This window comes from Zerene cesonia, chromosome 17 (genome assembly GCF_012273895.1).
Source record: "Zerene cesonia ecotype Mississippi chromosome 17, Zerene_cesonia_1.1, whole genome shotgun sequence".
Taxonomy (NCBI): Eukaryota; Metazoa; Arthropoda; class Insecta; order Lepidoptera; family Pieridae; genus Zerene; species Zerene cesonia.
Genome location: NC_052118.1, coordinates 8310930 through 8336423, shown reverse-complemented (window position 1 = coordinate 8336423; position 25494 = coordinate 8310930).

The window sequence follows — 25494 nt, the reverse complement described above, 5'->3', positions numbered from 1 at the left end:
CAATCAATAATGTCAATAATTATTTTTGTACTTTTGTAGCTAATTATTTAAATAATAATTTAAGTTAAGTAAATCAATACACAAAAACTTATTTTATTTATAATTTCATCTGTTTTTATGAAGCTACCAACTGTGAGGCTGAAAAATCAAATTTAAATGATGTCAAAATGTTTATAAGCAATTTACCACCACACTCTTTGAAAAAACCTCTATAAAATATTTTTTGAAGTGATCGAAAAAATTTTCCACTATCATTAACTACTCCATGTCCATAACAACTAGAGCATTTTAGCTTAGTTAAAATTCTCCAAAGCAAAATTTCACCACAGCAACAAGCTCTTAACAAATTTAAGTTTAAATTAATAATGCCTAGTAAAGACCACAACATGACATTTTCGCGTTTAAAATATTACGTGGTCTCCATTGTGGGTTCACCTGAAGTGTTGCGAGATAATTATAACCCTGTTATTAATAAATTCTGGTAAAATTTGGAAAGATATTTAGTTACAGCAAGATTTCTAGTAAAGCACATTAAAATGTGGATTTGCTAGGATCTTATGTTTCAATCCGTTAAATTATGTTTCTCTAAAGAATGTTTCTCTTCATTTTGATACTTAATTGTATATAGTACATATCAACAAATCATAATATTTTAATTAATACTCCATGTAAAAGGAAATTACATCAAAGCAACTATGACAATAAAGCGGAATACAAAACTTTCTAAGTGTACTACATAGTCATACCGCAGGTGAGATCGTATTCAAGCGTCTACATATTGTTCGTAAAAAATAATAATCGACGTCTATATATAACTTTAACCGTCCTTCATCAAAGTCATCATACACACGTATGTTTTCCTACGTTCTAGAATTCATTGCTAGGTCACCCAAACCTCGTCGTAGGCAAAGCCATAAATCATAATCAATCACGCCTTCTAAAAAGTAGCTGAATGATAAATCGAAAAAATAGTTCCATTTGTGTGCTGAATTACTTTTTCACACACTACGTCTATAACCCAAACATTTAAAAATCATTTTGAAACGCCCAGTACCACAAGAAAAGGCGTTTCGTAAAATGGATTGGAAAGTGGCGGAACCTCAGTAGCAATTTGGAGCCATGTGAAATAAAAGAACGGTGGGTTTGGTCGGACCGCTCGTAATTAGATTCCCACACTTTGTTCGGGCGATAAAAGTCACTGCTCCCTGCACAAAAATACTCTGTTTTGTCAACGTGAGACATTTGAAAGTCGCGTGAAATTCCTAACAAATTTTTCATGGTAATTTTGACACATAAGAATAAAGAGAAACGGGAAAATTACGAAGTTTTTGAACTTATATGGAGAGGATTTCTAAATTATCACAAATCTTTGAAATACACATGTATTATACGAATATCTATTTGCATATAGGGGTTCAGACTTAAGAAATGCTAACCGAACAATGCTGTTATATCTCTACATTATATTACTGAAAGGATGGCATCACCTGTGTTACAAGTGCTTATGGACGATGCTGACCACTTAACATCAGGTAGCACATTTACATAATATCCATTTAAACTTATCAAATAAGCGCTTATATAACACAGAACAAATTAACTGAAAAATTGAATTTATACGTACACTCGCCTATTTGTCACATTATAAGATAAAACGGCGAAAAGAAGTCATTTATTACCTAAGTAAGTCATATTCAAAAGCGAAGTCTCAAGGGCCTTTCGCCGCATCAAAAATAAGCTTTCGGCGACAAAAAGTGGATTTATAATTGGCCTGAAAAATTATCCTTCCCTTTTCTCTTAATGCACTGTCGAGAAACTGTGAATAATTGCTTCAGCGTAGCCCACCTAATTGCTTACTTCGAATTATATCTTTAACGTTATGCGGCCCGGCTAGAAAGGAAATTATTTCCCTTAAATAGATTTAGTTTTATAAAATTATGAATGGAATTACTTCTTTTGCGTTTAAATTAATGAATTTAAAATTCAAAACGTTAATACTAAATAGAAATGTCTTCATATTTTATGGGCCATTAAAAGTAGATGATATTTTTCTAATAAATGAACATTCAAGGCACAGATTCCTATTTAGTTTTAAACTGAATAAAACCTTTAGGAATTAGTTTATATTATTTATTGAGAAATACATTATAAAAATACATTTCATGGTAATTCCATAGTTTGTTGGATGTCACAATGATAATTTTTTATTTATGGAATTTTTCGCATCGCCATCTACTGCTTTCCCAAGCAAACACGAAGGAAAATATCACGAGTCATAATATTATAAGTATTTAAAAAAAGGATAAGTGCTCGGATTCTAAACTAAGTAGAAAATTCGAAATGACTCATGGTACACAGCTTGGTGTCAGACGTTAGACAGACAAGCTGACGCAGCGGTGTTATGATACGGTACCCTAAAAATATAATTCAATAGTGACCCTACCTCAGTCATCTTTACTCCAACTGCCTCAATGTAATTATTGACTTTAATTTACTATGAAGATATACAATGATCGTTGAAGCATATTATGCTACTTCTACATTACTTATTGAGTATAGTAATCGAAAAATAATTTTTAGAGGCGATACATCATTTTCTACTATAATCCTATCCTACTAATATTATAAATGTGAAAGTTTGTAAGGATGTGTGTGTGTTTGTTGCTCTCTCACGCAATTCCTACTGAACCGATTGCAATGAAATTTGGTACATAGACAGCTGGACAACTGGAATAACATATAGGCAACTTTTTATCCCGATATTCCTACGGGATACGGACTTACGCGGGTGAAACCGCGGGGCGCAGCTAGTATGTCATATTTTCGTATCAAGTCATTTGGATGTTTACCTGGACGAAAAAAACAAACGCTTCGCCAGTCGATATAAATCAATGCTAATCTTGTTTGCTTTGAATTGCTGTTTATACAACTTCTATTTTTGTAGTGGAGGAAAAACAAACAGAAGGCAACTTAGTATTAATCGCAGAACTTGATAAACTACTTCGTATGTCTAAATAGCGCCATAAGACTAACTGGTACTGTTTAGCCGATATTCTGAAAGATGAAGATTGCAATTCGATTTTATTTTATTTGGTTTTGTTTCTCGATAATTCTATATACAATTAAATAAATATTCAACCAGATTGATGAGATACTTTTTGTATTTGATAAAAAATTGCTGCCATTCGATCTCATTTTAGAATCTGCAGTGCAAGTGCATGAAATAATAGAAAAAGAAGAGGCTAATATACAAATGTTTTTGTACGTGGAAGTTGAGCTCGCTTCGGCATGAATTGGGCCAGCTCGCACCGGGGAAGCACCACACCCCCACAGAAGTCCGACGTGAAATAGCATTCTGATATGTTTTGTTCGGTGAGTGGGGGAGCCGGAGACCCATATCCTTTTTCTTCCTCATCCCAGTCCTTACCTTTATTCCTCTTGCCAATCCTTTCTTAATCTCTTCCCAATTTAAAGTCGGCAATCCATTTGTAGACGTTATGCCTCTCAAATGTTCATGGGCGGTGGTAGCGCTTACCATCAGGCGTCCCACCAGCTCCAATGCCGACTGAGACATAAAAAGAAAAAAAATATACATTGCAGTATATAAGGATTTTATGCAAAATTAACATGACATAATTTACAACTTTTCGCACATGGCTCTACTCGCGTGCACTTTATCGTGGAACCGACGATCCTGCACTAATCTTTATCCCAAATATATACCTAATGTTAGTTTTATAGAAAATATTCCATTTATCTGTATCAGTTTATTCCTTTCAGTTCAGTGGAGATGTGAACGTAATTGACACAAAAAGCTACTTTTGTACTAACTAGATTGATGTAAAAGGTCCACAAAGCTTTAACATTTCCTTCTTCCGCAAAAACAAGTAACACAAAACTACTGCTGACTGATATAATAAAAATGTCCTTTAGGTTAGTAACAATAAAGGTCATATTGCCGTAACCGTGCATCATTGTAAAAACCGTTTTAGATATCGTAAGATAGTTCAAAAAAGATTAACATCGCTGGAAGACACTAAATTCTAATAAATCCAAGACCTGGGTACACGCAAAACGAACATTAATTTCGCAAAAAAGTTTGTTCCTTATTACGTTTAGACTAAAGAGAAAATTAGCAATCTAGACGGTGAAAAAGCAATTTTTTATTTAGAATCGGAAACGCAGTACGGGCTTGTACATCTAAAAAATTGCCTTATTATTAACTGTTTCACTTCTCTTTTAAAATGAAGGAATTGTTCAAGTCGGATTTTATTACTCGACTGCGACACATGGAAAGTAATGTTTTTTGAGCGTTACATACGCTGTAGGATGTCCATTTATATGGCACGCAATACAACCAAAAAAAAATTTTTTTTTTTGTTTTTATTAATAATTTTTGTCCCTTTAAAGTATTCGAATATTTAATTTTATCTATTCTCACTGTGACGGAATATTGATTTTTTATTTTTTTGCTTGATTTTTTATCATACATAAAAACTCTCAAAAAAAATCATACAAACAGGCATTGGTGCACACAAAAAATGTTTAACAAAACACAAAGGGCTGACCAAGTAGGTATTTACAAAGAGAATCTTTAAGTGAAATATGGAAAGAAATATAAAAATTATTATTAAAGTATCTTTCAAACATCTTTAAATATAGTGTTTAGTAAAAAAAAAAACTATATTATTTTGACTTAGAAGAAATAAGAAAATTGCTCAAACATTCTATCCAAATTTATTTCCCGAAAGGTCTTGTAACCAAGGACACAAAGCTACATTCAATTTAATTATATCTATATTTACGTATTTATATACCTCAGAGTATACGACGACCCTAATACAAAACACATTAATAATAAATCTCTGTAAATACAATAATGCCCTTTCCTACTTTCCAGTATAATATTCCTTCGGAGGGACAGCTTTAATACCTACCCGTAAACGATACATCTTGTAACAGAGTATTTTATTATTCATTACTACTATGAAAGCTTCTGATAAACCTTTCGATATAACTTTATGTGAAACTGGCTACAGCTGCAATGTTGTAATTATAATTGCACTACTATGAAATAACAGCGGTCCACCCCGGCTTCGTCCGTGGTATATATAGCCTATAGCCTTCCTCAATAAATGGGCTATCTAACACTGAAAGAAGTTTTTCAAATCGTACCAGTAGTTCCTGAGATTAGTGCGTTATAATAAACAAACAAACTCTTCAGCTTTATAATATTAGCATAGATTATCTTATATAATAACGTAGATGCGTTTTCTAATTCCTTGCTTATATAATAAATGAGCAAGTGTGTTTATCAGTTTGTCTCTCATTCGCATCGCAATGGAGAAATTTAATAAAATGATTTTTGTGTCTTTTTAGAGCTAGACAGTGATAATTCTATGTATTATTTATAGTAGCAGGGTGACACATATCAGTCTCACGGGAATTCCCTTTGAATACGCGTGCGAAGCCACGTTAGAGAAGCTAGTATAGTATACAATATCCTGCTACATATGTGAGAATTCATATTTCAATTTAAAGACAAAACATGTTACTAACAAACTAAACGTTCTGTTTTTCCTTGTTATTCGTGATGTTTATAAGAGATATTCGTTTAATTTTTTCGACACTTAGCAACAACAAATGAAGGACACAAATATTGTTTAGTCCAAAAACAAAACAATCATTATTTTATGTCAACGAAAAACCATACCTCAATCTAAATTTAGTCATCATCAGACAGTTAGAAGGCATCTTCATGACGGGTATTTGTCTCAATTCTCTCAATGAAAACAAACATTGCGAGTACTAAAACGCATCTCAAGAAGTCGCAGCCATAAAACCCAGTATCGCGACATCTCGATAGATAAGGTAACTTTGAAAAAACCACAACCCTCGGCGTTCCAGAGTTTTGGACCAAAGGTATAAATTAGGTTGTTATCAGTCCGTACGAAACTTTGCTATCTAGCCACTGCTTGTTTTACGACGTTGGAACATTGCGTAAATTGAAAATATATAGAAAACTCAGTGACGTGGTCCTAACTTGAATAAATATTTTCGAGATTTCGAAGTACGTGTATAAAATAATAAATCGTCGCTATCCATAACATCGTTTATAGGCACTCATGATAGAATTGATGAGTTAGCGAGAGAGAGTACTGACTGATTAAAATGGAATTTAAAAATGATTTCATCGTTGGATATCTATTTGATTTCTGAGTGCTATGCATGTACTTAGAGTGAAGCCAGGGCGAAATACTCGTATAAAATAATCGTATAAAGTGAAAAGAAAAAAAAAATATGTTGAACGTGACGTTTTTCTAATGTCTATAAGATTGTAGACTATATTATATAAGTATATACTGTATAATATATGTATAAAAATCTGGTAGTAAGCATATTTATTAGTTGTCTAGTTTAAATAAAAGAATACGATAATGTTTAGTATATGACCGATTATAAAATACGTATTTTCGTATTTTATTTTTTCTTCTCTTTGTTATTGGCTACAGCCAATACATATATGCGCCAATTTCCAATGTTATTATTGAATAAGCTTAATTGTTTACAAAAAAGGGCATACAAAATATAAGGGCTTTCAATGCAGGCTGTAGTTAGTTATACATAAAAACCAAGTAAGTAAATAAATGAAAAAAATTATAGAAATCAAAATTTTTTATATAATGAATTCAACATTTAAATTCACTATTTGAAAGGCACTATTAGCGCTAGAATATAATAAATTCGCTAAATTCACTTTCTATGAAATTCAGGTTCAAGAAAAATAGCTTTTTATACTCGCTCATTGACGCGAGTGCCCATTAGTTTCATGAATATTTCAAAGAGTTTAAAAATGTATCTATAAATTAACACTAACAACACGATTCAATTTAATGTTTAAAAGTAAATATTTGTCTATTATTGTTATTCTATCACGGCTGGACGGATTTGGATGTAATTTAGATGATAAGCGGCTGTCTGATATATTATATAACATCACTAGCTGCACCCGGCAATCGCTGTTCTGCCTTACTCTTATCATTTAGGGGTATGAAAAATAGATGTTGGCCGTTTCTCATAGATACCGGATAAGCACAAAAAATTTCATTAAAATCGGTCAAGCCGTTTCGGAGGAGTATGGCAACGAAAACTGTGACACGAGAATTTTATATATTAGATATAGCTCATAGTACATTAATACAACGCACCACACATCGTTATATACACGTTTACACCGTAATTAGGCATTACGTCCTTTGCTACACTATATTGGGCAAGCTCGCACCGGGGAAGTACCACACCCGGTCTTCTGACCGGCGTTAAATATTAACATATTATTGTGTTTCATACGGTGAGTGGGGGAGCTGGAGGCCCATTTCCTTTCCCTCACCCTCCCAGTCCTTTCCTTTGATCCTCTAGTCAATCCTTTCTAAATCCCTATTCAATTTAAAGTAGAGGCGTAAGGTCTGCAATCGACCAGACCGCTTACTAGAAAGATAAGAAAAAACAGCTTTGAAATAAAAACAAATTATAAAAATCGACGAAATCATTACAAACACAAAAAAAACAGTCGAATGGATTATCCTTTTTTTCAAGTCGGTTAAAAATGTGAATAGTATAATTATGATTTTAAACAATGCGAAAGAATACATCACATCTAAATAATGCCTTCAAAAGCATGTTAGTTATGTAAAAAGTCAACACAAGTCCATAGAAAATACTGTATTCAATTCCAGTATGTGGTACATAACCGCAGGCGTGCGGCTCGTCATTATGGAGGAAGCGGTTTTTATTGTTGCAAAAATTGTATAGAATTTTCGCATTTGCCGACGTATAAAATGTACAATGCGTAATTAGTTTACTTTTAGACTTTACATTTAATAAGTGATGGTTTTTTAGATGATTTGTGTGTATTTTGACTGTTTAATATTACTTACTGTTTTGAAAATTTGAAACTTTAATACCCAAATAAGTTTAATTACACGAAGTACGTTTGAAAGGAATTTCTGAAGGTAAAATCACTAAATTATAGGAAATTCTTAAATATTGTTTAAATCTCCCTTTAAGAAACCTATACCATACTAAAAACTACCTCACATATTATGAAAGAGGTGAACTAATGCATAATTATATTTTTAGATAAAGCAAGTAGGTACCCCATCAGTCTTCAGCTGTTAGAATAATTTTATCTGACATCGGGGTTGAGGCACTGAACATTGTATCATATATTTTTTTATATCACAGTCAGCAATAGAGCTGGTGGGACGCCTGGTGGTAAACGCTATCACTGCCCATGAACATTTGGAGAGGCATAAGGTCCATTGCAGACCTTACGCTTCTACAAATGGATTGCCGACTTTAAATTGGGAAGGCATTAAGAAAGGATTGGCGAGAGGAATAAAGGAAAGGACTGGGAAGGGTAAGGAAAAGGATATGGGACTCTAGCTCCCCCACTCACCGAAAGAAACATAGAAAGCTATTTCACGCCGATCTTCTGTGGGGTTGTGGTACTTCCCCGGTGTGAGCTGGCACAATTCGTGCCTTAGCGTGCTCAACTACCACATACAATCATATAGAAAATATTATTCATATTTAACATATTCTAAGATGAGAAAATTTAATTTTTCATGAAAAACAGATTTCGGTGTACTAACACTATATACCTGTATCCTTTCTCATGTCTTTAGCAAGATCGACGTCTTACATATTTCTCGTGAATATCAAGAAAAATATCATAGAATATGTTCCTGATTAATAATTTCTTCTCTTCCTTTGTAAGCTTTATTGTTTCTTCTTATTAAAGGACATTAGTCAATTGACAATAACAGTAATACTAAAAGACAAACAATAGAAATATCATAGTCGAAAAACTCATAAGGTACCTACGTCAGCGGAGAAAACTTGCTACAAAATACTTATCTTAACTCGTAAACAAAGATTGTCTATGATTTACGTCTCCCGCGTCCATCGTGTTTGTTAAACTATTTTATCCCTAACCTATTTTCGAAGCTATAGTTTTAAGAAAGTTCAACTTAGAGAAAATCCGAGGTGCTTTTCGCTGATCCCGGTCGTTTCTGCTGGGAAATATTGAACTATTTCACATAATTTTCTCGTCCAAATTCAATATTTTAGAACGCTTCGGAACGCTTCTTTTGAAAAGGAAAATATTTTATTGCAAATTTTTCACGCGACGAAGAGAAGGGAAATGAGCAAACACGTCATATTACGTTAAAGGACCGCGTCTTATAGTCAATATGACTATATTATCAACAATATTTTAACCATAATTTGGACTTGCTCAGAAGCATAATTGGACTATTTATACGACTATCTGCTACGTACACTTACACGTTCTTTTAAAAGGTACAATAAATCACTGAATTAACAATTCTTTTTATTTAAAGCCCAAGCCAGAGTTACATATAAGAGCTCTCACTACACTGCTCTACATTGGAACACGCTCTTTATAACCCACCAGACTCCGAGATCAATTGACGTGTGAATTTTTTTTTTTGGCCTAATTCTGTTCTGTACCCAAGTGTGGTATCACCACTCCGTCCCTATGTCCCTATGTATGATTAAATCTTTAAAACTACCCAACGGATTTTGATAGGGTTCTTTCAATAGACAGAGTGGTACAAGAGGAAGGTTTATATGTATAATAACATCTGTTAAACTACTTCGAATTTAACACGTGCGAACCCGCGGATATAAGCTAGTATAAACTAAACGTTTGTAATTGCACCCACTAACCAGCAGACATAAGCTAATATGTAGGTAAGTTTTCAATTTCGGTATCTGTTTTATATTATTGAGATTTATTTCAACTTTTTATATATATGTTTTTATTTATGTTCCAATGTTATTCAAATGAACAGATATTATAAATATATTGATTTCAATACCCCATATATACCAAATATCAGTACCATAATAATTTAAGTTTGATAAAAACAAGAGCCTTACGTAAGCTGCTAAAGAAATTGACATTATTATCCCAAAGATTTCGAGATAATCCAATAACTGGTTTGTTTGAAATATTTTTCATAAAAGAACACCTTTTAGCTCAAGTAAAAACAGTCGATTGTAACTGACAGCTTTTGGAATCGAAATAAAAGAGATTTGTTAACTGAAGGGGATTGTATTAGCTTTGCTGACAGAATTTTGTATTACATCAATATACTTAAACCAAGTGTCAACAGATGTCAGGCTATGGCTTATTTATGGTTTCTTCTGGATTGTCTACTAAAGTTCTCCAATATATTTTGAATGGGTTCTGCTCGGACCGGGGAAGGTACCTTACCTCCACGGAGTTTGGAGCTAAATAGTAGTTCTGTATTTCGTTCGAGGAGGAGGTCCGTATCCTTTTCCTAACCTTTTCCAGTACTTCTAAATGGGAAATTAGCTCCGTCCCTCCTCTTCACGCCTAAACTGATTTAGATGAAATTTGGTACAGATATAGTTTAAGACCCGAGAATATATGTAAAATAAATTTTATCTCAAAAATCCTTCGGAATAGGAATCTATGCGGAAAAATCTCCGGGGCTGTATTTTGTCTCCGCTTGCATTAGCATAGTAAATTCTATAAGTTGAAGACCGTACAAAAGACTGCCATCTTCCGCGCTGTCCTACACGTGTAGTATAGTAAAACAATAATAACACAAACTTGAACACTTGTTCAACTAAGACGTTCTTAATATTGAGACATGAAAATAATAAAGAACCACATCTATACTAATATTTTAAAGCACAATGTGGCTGTTACGCTTTCGCAAAAAGACCAAGGTTCATCATTCATAGGCTAATTTCATTTAAAAAGCAACCCTTGGAGGTGTCTTGTATTTTAACACAATCCGATTCCTTGAAATTCAACGATATATATAGACTTTCAACCAGAAAATTACATGAAATATATCCAGTATGAAATATCTACCTGAACATAAATCACATAGGCCGCAATGATTGGTGGAGCCATTAGCACGCGTGATAGGAGACTGGTGAATAGTGACGTCACAGCACACGACGAGTGTAATTAATTTATTGATTCTCGTCTAATTATCGACGTAAATCCTTAGAATGCTGTAGTATTTTTGGTGAGTTGTATTTCATATTATTAAACATATAAACGTGGGCCAGACGACATGGGTTCATCGCTGAAAGAACAACATCTAATTTATTATACGCTAATAAATCATACGATTTTCGTTATAATTTATTTCTCATGAAGCCCTCTTACAGTAAATCATTTTAATATAAGTCTAGGTGTACTATATTCAAAATCCAAGAGAAACTCATCTCTTAAAAGGTGACCTTATTGTATAAGATATTCTAGAAGTCTCGATCAACACTATGCTTCGCTTGTAACGGTCTTAAATTAACTTTCCAAATACAAATTCGACCATAAAAATATGTACATTGTAGGCATTAGGCTTGCGAAGTCAAGATAACCTTTAATAAAATATGAGGAAAGTTAGATCACAAACGAAAACCGCGTTCGTCAGAAATGAAATTGCCTTCTATGTGTTGAACAAATGTTTAATGTTGACTCTGATTCTTTTGTGTGCGTGGCAACTGAATGCGTAAGAGAAATTAAGGTCACCTTGACTACACGTCTTCTACATTTAAATACGGTTCAATGAGACTTTGTTTGTTGTATCTGTGGTACTACTGTGCCGTATCATTGTGTTTTGTATAAGTTAGGTAGTAATGTACAACGTCACTCTTATAATCTTCTTGATAATTTCTCTTGATATGAGGCTACCCAGAATTCATTTTTAATGAACAATTTCGACTCAGCATAATAACTTTTTAATACTTTATACGTATAAAAGGTTAAAACTGTAACACCCTTATGAAATTTAAGCGACAACACATTTGCAGCGGCCCTACCAGGTCCTAACAGCGGAACTAACAGGCGAATAATCATCTCGTTTGCCCATTATATAAAAAAAAACTGTGTCAATCAACTCTCTCAAGGTAAATAGCCTCCCGACTACCATCAATCAAAAATATCAGACATAAAGAACAAATGTCAAAAGCATATCAGGGTATACTTCTTTATTATTCTATATTTATGATTGCAAAATATCGAAAAATCTGTATATAAATATATAAAAAATATATAGAGATAAATCCCTACTTAATAACATTATAAATGCGAAAGTAACTCTGTCTCTCTGTTTCTAATTATCATCTAAACCGCTGAACTGTTTTGGATGAAATTTGATACAGAAATATTTTGAAGACAAGAAAGAGTAGCATGGAAATCCGACAAAACGTAGAGCAATGTGTCTTGTATTGTATATTAGAAAAAAATGCTGTATTATGCGACATATATTATTAGCATATCTCTAAGCAAATTTTTATATATAATAGCGGGCAACTGATGGATATTAAAACAAAAATAATGCACTGGGAAGGGTGGGGAAAAGGATACGGTCCGATATTGTTTGCATGTGCAGATTAATCCAACACTCTAATGAGACATATCATTTTATAAACATTTCCCCGTTTTCAATTCACTCTTCTTAGAATCCATTCAACTAAGTTGTTTAAATTGAGCCGCAATTTAAACCATTTCTTTGAAAAACACATTAATGTTTTTGTATGATTATCCACTTAAGTTATACTGTTAGAACTCATTATGAGTTACTATAATCTCTTATATGACAAGATTAGAAGATACATCGAGGTTTGCTGGAAAGATTTGATAATCGAACTAGATCAGTGAACTGTCTTAGTATTCTGTCTGCATCGTAACATCTGAGAAATATAGTGTTTGAACTGCTATGATTATGTATTAAATATAATGCTACAAAATTTTATTGACTCTATAATATGATTTTTTATTTAGGAAATAAAAGGCTTTATATGTATCTACGCATAATGTCTTTTTTTCTATTTTTAAGTTTAAATTAGTTGTATATATTATGCTAGTAATAGTTATAGTAGCAAATAATACTCCGTTTTATAGCTACTAAGTATACCAGAAGATATGTCAGGAGAATGATGAGAAATTCTTCAATGACAAGACAATGAAATATAACGTTCGGAAATTAGGATCGGGTCCAACAAAACATAGAAAACTGTAGTTGTATTTTCTTGTGTTTGTAACACAAGAAAATAAACTAGTTTATTTCCACTTATATGTGAAAATAACAAAAAATTATACAATACAGATACAGTAAAAAAATCGGTCAAGCGCGAGTCGGACTCGCGGCACTGCGTGTTAAGGCAAAGAGCAACTGCAAAGTAAATTGGACGCCCAACTAAATTATTAACTGTTCATAATTTAACTATTATAGAGATATTTAGTCTCAGAAATATCTAGAATCAAATTATCACAGACGGCCAGATAGATAACGAAGTCTCAGTAATAGGGTCGTTTTACTGCAGGTACGATACCCTAAACGGTACTTAATTTAGACATAAATAGCACAGTTTTCAATCTAAACATGAAGTTGAATTAAGATTTATTCCTGGTATTAAAAAAACACCGTAAGTGTAGAATATAAAAGGTTCTCTAGTGGATACTCACGCTGCAGTACCTACACTCGTGTCTCAAACATAAAACAGCGAATGTGTCGCTTTGCGATTTTATATCACTTCTCATTATTAATGATCTGTGTTTCGCTGCAGCGCTGATTAAAAAGCAACCTCAACTCGCGTCAACGTCACTAATTTTCAGCGGTTCCAACGCAATTACGTAATGATAGACGGAATATGTGACATTTAACTTAAATATTAATATGGAATATATCATTACTTTGATTATAGCAAGTTCGTTTCGGTAATTATTTATAATTTTATCAATAACCAAACGGGTAATTTAATGATACTGGAAATGAAAAACACTTTATCATTCATATTTTGGTTCGGCGCATGCTATCGTTGATTTAAATTGCGATAATAATTTGAGGATAGAATTTGACCTATATAATTTAAGTGATGCTGTATCGAAAAAGCTTTATGGGGTCTTTTAACCTGATTAATTCATTGACTATGATCAATCGAACGATATTTAAAAAATATGGCGTGATTGCTGAGTGATCGTTGTTTTCGTAAAGGTACTTTACTAGTCTCCCGTTAGTTCTAGATTTAGACTTTAGATAGGTAACTTTTTTGGGGCCTCTTGGGGCCCAGATAATAAAGAAAAATAAATAAGTATATTGATAATAATTTCAACTGATAATAATATTGTAAAACTGATATGAACATTGTAAATGCCAAGGGGAACAGTATGGAGTCATACTGTTACTTGAAACGTCTAATGTTTGCGCATTTCTCATACAATCTATACGAAATACAGATTATACAGAGATCTCCATTAGAAGATATTACCTGTTCACCCCGGCTTTGCCCGTTATACATACATAGCCTATATCATTACCAAAGAATATTGAAGCGGTGGAGTAGTTTTTTTAAATATTTCAAATATACTTACAAATCTTTCCCCTGTTTAATACAAGACGCTCGTCCCGGCTCCGCCTGGATATCAAGATTCCTGTTTTATCCCAAGGGACAATTAATCACGATAAAATGTATTACCTCACCCAAGTCTAAAACATTCAAACAAACAAACTTTCACATTTATAATATTAGTGTGATAATTTGATTAGTACAGAAATAGGGTAATCCTGTTCTAAGAAAACATAACATGGGATGGAAAATATTAAGATGAATAATACTCACTATCAGAAAAAACACTACGTTTCAAAAATGCTTCTATAGGAAGTCTAGTTGAATGAATAAATGTTTGAGTTTGGGTTTGTAAGAATTTTTCAAATCGGACCAGGGGTACACTCCCTTAAAAAGGTTCTTAATGTTGACAATTACACCAACTTTATAATGCAGTTAGCAGTGTCTATAATGTGCTGAAATTATATGCTTTAAAATACGTTTAAAGGGTTCATAAGAAGCTAATAATTGTATAGCAGTAGAAAATTATCTTACAGACAGAATCAGAACATAACTTTTTAAACGTTTAACGTTAATATAAATAGGTATATTGGGGCCAATTAATGTAAAGATTTCAGTGATAGTCATCTGTTTTAATATATGCAGCTGGAACATCCAAGAGTAGCAGTCCATATTGTTTCTTTTAATTGTACATAGGGATATATTTTAAACTATCATAAAAGTAAATTTACTCAGCCTCTTTTAATTTATGATGTTTTTTCGAGCAAAAACTCCTTCAATTATGCTCAAAAGTTGAAATTATTCATTTTAATAAGTACAAATCGATAATCGATTTAAAAATTAGAAAAGTAATAGGATAAACTCGATTACTCGTCATATAATAAGCCTTTAAAGTAGTCTATACCTACGTAGCGTTTCAAATTTATAAATAGCTCAATCTCATCTGCAATAATCACAATTCAAAGCCATTCAATTCTCCTCAAACTTACTCCACATTACAGCCCCAATTACTATACTATATTATTATTAAACTCGTAAACCAGTACATCATAAAGCGACTTCAATTTCGCGTCGATTAGATCAGTGTTGTACGTAATCAACAACAATATCGAATGTGTCATACGCACAGAATTCCAATTTGCATAGTAATAGCTGCTATGGACCTTCATAATGTCCAACTGGAGCCTCGGAACTAGTCAATGAACATTCATGAATATTAAAAATGAAGCTACTAGGTATGATGTGAAATCACTCGGTCACTACGAGCGCTGATGCCCGGTTAGAGAACAATGCGAGGTAGAAACACTCTTAACAACAAGAGGAAGGCAAACGTGTATACTTGACACTGGAAAATAGAAAAATCTTCCTGCTACGAAGAAAAAAAGCCAAACGTGATATTGTTTCAGGACGTTTCATTTCATTTGTCACGAACGTTTAACTGTTGTTAGACGATTGGTTATACATTGTTCTAAATATTCTGGATATAACTTGAATCTATAGTAATATTATAAATATATAACTCTCTGTGTCACTTGAATCTATAGTAATACTAGCTGCGCCCCGTGGTTTCACCCGCGTACAGTCCGTATCCCGAATGAATATCGGGATAAAAAGTTGTCTATATGTTATTCCAGTTGTCTGTCTACGTAACAAATTTCATTGCAATCGGTTCAGTTATTTTTGCGTGAAAGTGCAACAAACACACACAAACACATCCTTACCAACTTCTGAATTTAGAATATTAATAGGATAGGATTACAAATGTGTAACTTTCTCTGTCTGTCTCATCTCGCTTTAACCATTCAACCACTTTGAATTAAATTTAGTACAAAGATAATTTAAAGCTTGAGAAAGGATATTTTTATTGCGGAGATCCCACGGGAAGAACTATGTGGAGAAATCCCCGAGACCGTATTTCCCCTTACCAACGAGGGCGAAGTCGCGGGAGGAAAGCTAGTCACTAATACGAGAGTATCCGATGATAGATTTATTTAAAACTTCAATATACACATGAAACTATATGTTTATGGCTTTGAATCTCATCGGAGTTTCTGTGATTACACCTAAAAATTTATTCCTTCCAAATTGCCACATACATACATACATATATTTCCAGACTTACGTTCTTGCATGCACGCTAGTTCATTACGCTTAGTTCTCCAACAATTCTTAATACTATAGTTATCACATAATTGCCCCATTAACAACACGTAAACTTACTTAATTCCTTCGAGTCTTGAATACAGATTTGTCAATTGCTATTCAAATTATTATATATTCTATAAGCGCGATGCTATGTAAAGCCAAATAATTCGTTCGGAAGTTTAATTAACATGTTTAGACATAATTTGTGTATAATTGATATTGATAGTTTATTCAGCATTAGCATGGCTAATTAGCCTATCTAATCTTGATTGCGTACAATTACATGGAATCGCAGTTCTATTGTTTCGGTAAGTACAGTGAGGCCTCATAACGTTTTGTTTGGAATGACACTGCACCGAAATTAATTATTATATAAATAATTTATGAGCACAAATATAGCTTATGTATCGGTAAACGTGTATTCTATATAGTGAGTGACTGGTCCATTGTCGCCTTCAAATTGTCAGTACGAGAACAAATTTAAATAAAACCACATGACAGGCGCCATCTTTGAAATAAAAAAAAATGTAGCATAATCACCCAGTAAAATGTTGTGAGGTGACACTAAAAAATACGTTTAAATAGATATTATTGAGAACATCCTCCGTTTTTGAAGACAGTTAGAAAATCAGCTATAATTATGTAAATACCAAACACCCAAAATTGTTACGGAAATAATTAAATATTAAGAAGTTTTCTTACAAAATATCGTGATCTGAAATGAAAATCTTTCCATTAAAACCGAGTAAACAAGTTCGCTCGTTTATTTTCAGTACGTGGCTGTCAAAATTTTTGCCCCTTATTATTGGATGCCATAAATCACAACACCTATGGCGAAAACGATAACAATATTAAATGTTTTCGTAAACAGCGAGGCGGGAACTTGTATAATTATAAAAACGCGACTTGCTAATCGAATTTACGCGATGTTTTTGTATATATCTGTGGGATTTTTGAGCCTTTATTCGTATAATATGTAGGTATATGTACTTATATACACATACCTACTTATATGTAATTTTAGTCATATGTACCGTAAATAAAATTAATATCCTATAATTGGATAATATAAAGGTAAACTTTTTACATATGCTACTACTAGCGGGGCTAGCGCTTCGCCCCGGCTTTACATGTAGTAAGTTTATTGTCTATACGCTCAAGTACATATCCAAAGGTGTAAATTTTTTCAAACCGGTCCAATAGTTCCAGATACAGATTTATTTAGTGTTACAAATACTTTATCGTAATAAATACCATTAACCTTTTAATCATTTATTAAGTTGCCTGCCAACCTTATAGAATTTTGTTGAATTATATAAATTAAATGCATAAAGCATAAGGTCCATAATGAATGAAACAATTTGAAATTCATATATTCGTTGAAAATTATTCACGAATCGCGTTCTTATCTTAACGACTTTAGAGTAATGTATTCTTCAACAAATTTTCTAAAGCGAATGTTAAAACACATCTCTTCTAATATTTTTCTGTTGTAATTTAATGAAAATATAAATTATACGTATTGGAATAAAGAAAATTGATTATAAACAATATTTATAACTATCTTAATCTTCATAGATTTAGTTAAGAGATACGATTCCCGATTCATTATAAATATTATAATACTCTAATAGAGAATCGTTATAAAAGAAATTTGTTATGCCATACTTTGTTCCCCAATTGTGAAAATTAATAAGGTAGTTAGATGCGTAAATAATTGTAAAATATTGTAACAGAAGAGAGAGAAAATCATCAAACAATCTCTTCTTACCTTACCTATGCGTTTTTCTTTAATTTAGGTTATAAATAATGCTGTTGTTGACAATTTCAAGAACTCTTTTTGTAATAAAAACTTATACTTTTTGCATACTAAGAGTATAATATACAAAAATCTCTGTTTATCTCATTAACAACGATTTTTGTCTTTAAGCTAATTCCGTTATTACTTTATTCGAGGAAAACGTTTATGCTACAAGACAGACTCGGTTTTTCACAAAATTTTCCTTCACCGATTAGAGGAGCACTGATGCAGATAAATTCAAAAATCGATTAAATTGTTTATACGTCGTTAATAATAAAGTCCGTAAACCCTTAATAGCTATGTTATTGTTTTCATTCAAAGTTTATATTTCTTTTCACCAGTCACAACTGCTCATACTAAAAATAATCATCGAGAAATATAAGGACAGGAATAAAATCGCAATAAGTGCAGATGACGTGATCAAGTGAACTAACCAATTACTCCCAAATACACAGATTAGATATCGATCGTGAAACCACATTCAAAATGACATGTAACATAGATGGTAGCAGACACAGACAGATCGTGTGCGGATGTTTGCGGTCATCTTGGCTCTGATACTAGGCTAATTAGAACTGACCTTTGGACCCGAAGCTGTCTATCAATTTGGTTCTTTACCATGTAACTTTGGGTGTTCGAAACACAATATGTTAAGGCAGGCAGTAAATGCATTGACAAATCGCAAAAAAATTTTTCTTAATTTTTAGTAATGTAAGATAAAAAAATAATTTAATAGGTTATACACCAACATTTTGTCTAGAAAACTGACTAGTGCACCAACACACTGAGGTTTGTTATCAAAATAGGCCTGTGATAAAACAGGAAACAATGGAAAAAGAAACAATGTAGCTATAAATATTGCATAGTAGATAATTATATAAAGTCATAGAAGATTTCGTACAAGTTAAAAAATCTTTACTGAATCCAATTGATGCTGGAAACAATGCTTTTATGTTTATCCTATATTGGATATATAGAATACTTGCGGTCCGTCCCGGCTTCATCCGTGGTATAAATTATATGGCCATTTATTTATTTACTTATGACATCTACAGTCCTAGAATACATAAAATTAAGTAATAAAAAAAGAATACATAAAAGGTGGCCACATTGCTAAAAAGGAATATCTTCCCGGCAACCGTCAAAATAAAAGACATGTAAGACAATAGTTAAGCGCAAATTCAAATCAAAGTGCTCAGTGATTACGTCAATATCGAGATTTTTTTAAATCGGTCTACTATTTATTGAGATTAGCACATTCAAACTAACTTTTCAGCTTTAAGTTATTAGTATGTCAAATATTTATTGAAACATTGATAATGAATGAACATGATATCACACAATAATTTATGATACCCAATAAAGATGAAAGCTATATTTTTTTTAATGCCAATATCGTTATCTTGATCATAAATTATTTTCTGTGACATATTTGGCCTAATATTACGTTATAAATTCAATTTTGTAAAGATGCACCAACGTTTAATTTACTATCAAATCAATATGTTTCCTGTATTTATTATTACAGTAGATTATACAGCTAAAAACTATCAAAGAAGGAAGGAGAATCAAAGAACACTCGTTTTACTATTATCAACGAAGAAAATGCCAAAGGTCAGTCTTAATTCCCACAATTATCACCTTTAAGTCAATGCACATAAGGACTCAAGCGGTCCTTTAAGAGTGCTGAAGTAATCTTCACGAAGGAACCGATCGTTGCAGCTTGCTTTGATGTCGCCAAGGTTCAATATTACTTTAAAAACTATCAGATGTTAAGGACACAGTTGTGCTGAAAAGGTATGATAATATGGTGACATGTAAATAGTTTTAAGTTTGGCAAATATATTTAAAAGGATTTTATTAATTGTTACAATGTAAACCTCTTATACACTTATTTTCGTAAATGAATGAAAAATGAACACAGATTAAATTTTGATTTTGTGTCAATTAGCAAATATATTCGTGTTTTTCAAAGATAAGAAAATCTGTTTTTCTGCCTTTGTGGAATATAACCATTTCTATATTTCTTATCATTTATTATAATTTCATATCGTTTTAAAACTTATTCTATACTAGCGGTCCGCCCAGGATTCAAAAGAATTTTTCAAATCCTACTATAGTTCTTGAGATTAGTGCGTTCAAACAAACAAACTCTGCAGCTTTCTAATACAAGTATAGATTTTATTCGTATTCATATTTTATATCGTTGCCAAACTTTCATCAAAAGCGATACTATTATACAATATACAGTTTAATAAAAACCCATTACGACGACCATTGTCCCAACATTGTTCAGAAACCGTACGAGTTCACAAAACTTTATTCCCGCCCAATATCGTCGAGCTCTAAAGTCAACAATAGAAAATCTTTTAAAACGATTACAAAGAAACATACGGAAGCACTCAGACCGTATGGCTATCAGATAAGCCACTATCTCTGGACACGAACACGCAATACAATCCACCATAAAGGCGAATAGAACCGTTGAGTTCACGGTTTAAAACCGGCTACAGTTTTAAACCTCGACTTTACAACGTTATTGACCGATGCTCCCGTTTCTTGCCAAATCGCGCGTTAATAAAATTATATCGGTCCAAGTATTTATTTTATAACAAAACCTACAATTAGTTCATAACTTTTTTAAATATTGTGTTTTGTAAAAGCGCGTGTTCAATGCGCTTATAAATTTTACATTTATCTAGGAATATTGAAAAACGTGATTGAATTATATAATGTAACAAGTTTAATGATTAATTTTTGTGTTTATATTAGGTACTGTATCATCCAACAGTGGGACAAATGCCTTCATACGGGTCTCTTGCTAATTAGAAACTACTACCAACAATCAGTTTAAAGTTGTTTAATTTATGCTATCATTTTATATCTCAATTTATCACTAATAAATAAGCGTTTCCACAAAAACTTAAACAATTATTTTGATTTCCACTAACTTCAAAGAAGTCACAAAAAGCCGAATGTATTTCTATTTTTGCTCTTACTATAATATAGACTTTATAATATGGAATTTTATAATATAGAAATTTTATGACGCAAAAATCGTTAAATACATTAAGCAGTTCTTGAGATTTAGGTGTAGCTACGCAACTTTTTATATTGTATACAGCATAACCACTATGCAATTCGGTCTATTGTATGATTAGCATATAATTCAATCGACGAAACTATCTACGTACATGCGTCATTTCGTATGTACATTAACATAATGTTTGCAATCTATTAGTAAGGATATTTCTAGAAAGTTCCACGTCCAAAAGCAATGTTCTGACATCCAGGTATCCATTACTAACTCTTTCACGTATCATTATTTACGTAACCTTGAGAGTTATTTCAGTTGTTTAAACGTGAGCTGCATCCATCAGAGTAGGGGGCTCTAACGCTGATCCCTTTAGATGATCCATATAAGCTCCTTTACCCCTACTAGGAAATGTTAAGCGAATTCTAAGAAAGTTCCCACTTAGAGAGAGTTTATTAATTAAATTCACCGTGTAATCCTTAATTTGGGCAAATATTGTCATTGTGAAATTACAAACTTGACGTGGATTTTTCTTGTTACTCTGTTATTCTAGAGTCAACTAAATTCGTTTTAATTTCGAAAGGTTCCTCTAGTTAATGTAGGTAGGTACCACTATTTTTTGTATTTCACTATATTAAACTGGACTTTAAATTAAGATTTAAGTATTTATGATTCTTATACTAATACTTATATTTCAGTATTGATTTTATTTGCTAATGATAACATACCTACGTATTGTAGTTCAGAAGTAGAAGATTTTTTTTACAATAGTTTTAACAGGGTCGCTTAAGTGTTTAATTTGCTTATAGTTTGATGATTTAAAATGAATGATGTTTTATAATAACATTTCATATTTAATTGTAGGCACATCTGGCTGCAAAACAAATTTAACTAACATCAAATATAATGTTCGCATAAACTGAAAAGCTGCTGAATAATATGGTAAGGGTGCTCCAGTTTTTTAAGTCCGTTCTTTTTATTGTCGCTCGTCGATCTGGAGTAATTAGTTCGCTTTAATTGAAGGGATTTGTGGCGAGTTTATCGTACTGGATCACGGCCGCTTGCCAGCTGTATATCTTTTAGAATGAGGATGGGCTTGCATGTTTTTTTTAACGCTGTTCTTTTTGTTCCGATTTAAAAAACCTTTCCGTATGAAAATAATGAACAAGGGGTAGATTTGTGTGTGTGAGGTGTGTGCGTGTGTGATTTGATGTATTTTTAAAGAATTATTTTGTCTCGTTTTTTGTATAATTATGAAGTGAATTCAAAGATTTTAAATTTATATTTTAATCAGTGTCGGCATCACGTCGCCATTATACTGGGGTATATTAAAATTAAGTATAATTATTTACAGAGTGCGATATTGGATGAATTAATTGATTAAACTTGCAGCAATGTAATATTAATATTTTAATTACTTGACCCATTTAAGAATGATTTTAATTATTACGATAACGATTTTTATCTCTGAACCGAGTCGTGTAAAATTAATAGTCTAGTAACAATCGTACGTATAGCCTTAGACGACAATATTAAAAGTATTTACATATTAAATTACTCATTTTTTATCTACCATTCATTCACTATTCATCAAAGTCATTTATTCTTCGCTGTCCCCAGGTGGTTTTGTTAAAGCGCAATCGAAAAGAGATATACGTACCTATTACTTGAATAACATTTAATAAATTCCATCACAAATTTATTCATTCCATCCACAATATTCGGGCTTAAAAGCTTTTTAATTTAAATATATTATTTTTCTGAATAACAAATTCAAATTTAGATTTGAATAACTCACCTTTCTTAATTAGTCGTCGCAATGGGGAAAATTCAAAACGAATTAGTTATGTTCGAATAACTATTGCTACAAGTTTTAAGTTGGTAGTTAATTAAAGGTAACCGCGACGTAACGCGTTGTCTAGTAATTTGCGAAGGTCCAATTCAAATGAAATAACGATTTTACTACATCAGTGGAATTTAAGATCTGTATTATATTTTTTAGCGATATAGTTGAATCTGTGCGGATTTTCTGGCATCACTGTGTGATGCAGTGTTGATGACGTGTTTAAATGTTCTTGCCCGAGGAACCACTATATTTAAACATAGCATTTGACTATATATATTGTTGATGAACAGTTGCTCAACAAATGTCTACTATGATTTACTTTACTTTACAGTTATAAATACGTCTAATAGAGAAAAAGTGATGGAACATAAGCTAGAAGAGTTTTTTGTAACTAAAACATCATAAGGTTGAATATTAACTTAATTCGATCTCAACCAGTTCAGTGGCTTAGGTATGAAGAAGTTACGGTCAGGCAAACATAGTTTTTCCCATTTATAAAACTAGTAAGCATTTTTATCAAAATGTTATGTACAAATTGAGGTCTTCAATATTTATTTTTCATACTTCAATTTATAAAAATGTGAATATTCCGATTCCAAATACTCATTCTTTTAATTTCTGTAACACAGCGAAGGCCTAATAAAATGAAATTGCTATTAGCCATAATAAGATGGGCGGGTTTATAGTGGGCATTAAACACAATTCCATCATTAATATTTTTACTAAGGTAACTAAATCTGGATAAAATATAATTATAAGGTAGGAAACGTGATATTATATTTAAAAATAAATTGTTGGTAATAAAAAATATCATCGACCGTCGTATGGATGTTGAAATCAATAGTTTTAAAATAAAGATACGTAAAAGAATAAGAAGTCGGTCAACAAGAAAAACATTTTAGAACTTGATTTTAATAGCCAATGATATGTATGAACCATTTAAATTTGGTAAATTAAAAAAAATTATATAGTTTTGTGTAATTGTAATTATATAATTTGTATGAACATGGTTTAAATATATTAATACAAGAAACGTGGCCTTCTACTGAAATAGACTTCCTTGTCTGTAAAATGTTGTGACACGATGTACCTAGAAAGCCATTAGGCAATTATCATGTGGTACAAATGTAGAAGAAATTCAAATGAAAAGAAATACAAATATATTGTTGTGTTGCCCGCTCCATTTTCTTATTTAGACCAACCATAAGCACGAGCAAGCGGCTCGGCGAAGCACTACAGATAACAAACAAACGGATCTATGAACTTTGAGTTTTATTTCGCTTCATTTACGATTTGTTTTTAAACAGAGCGCCGATGTGGAAAAATAAACTCGATATTTTTCAACTTTATACAGTTGAATTATGCATCGATATTTGTTTTTGCAGTTTTATTGTGTGTTTTCTATGATAGATGGAAATCGGAGTTGATTCTACTGCTATAGTCATCAGCTAAATTTATATTAAGTCTACTGTAACTTCTACTAGGTGAGTATTAATTTCACACAAGCCAATTCATAATTCAATAGCTATTTTTCAGTAACTTGGGGGGTTAAATTACGTCATTTTCCCACAATGGAATTAGTACTGCTTTAAGTAGGCTCAATAACCGTAATGAATTTGAGTACCGAAATAAATTTTCTGTTTTTTCATAACTAAGTAAGGTATATTTAATTCATATGTCTGTCCGTAAAAGAAGATGGTACTTACTTGGTGGATAGGATAAGTGTTTACTAAGGAAGTAGGTAACTTTGTAGTGTGTACCTAGAACATACATGAAATTCTATGTTTACTACGCCTAACAATCAAGTAAATATAACTTGAAGTTTTTGATCAAAGAAACGAAAATATACAAAAGAGATTTTATACGTAGTTCTAACATTTATTGGGACTGAATTAAATCTAGCAAATAACATTAAAATTGGCATTGAACCTAATACCGTTTTGCTTAATGATGCATCCCGTGATGGCATATCTACTCGTTCCCAGGCCTTTTGAAACTCAACGATTTGTAAGAAGCCGTGAGATTATGTGAGGACAGGAAATCATAGAATAAAATATTAAGCTATAGTTATATTTGGTAGAAAGATAGTTTTATAATCAAGATTTCAATATTTTTGTTAAATCAAGCGTCATTGGTACTTAATGGTTCAAAATCCAAATATATTATCTTAGGTACAAAAAATCAAATACTTAAAATAAAATCTCTCAATATTAAAATTAAGATCAATAATGAACAGCTGGTTAGAGTGGA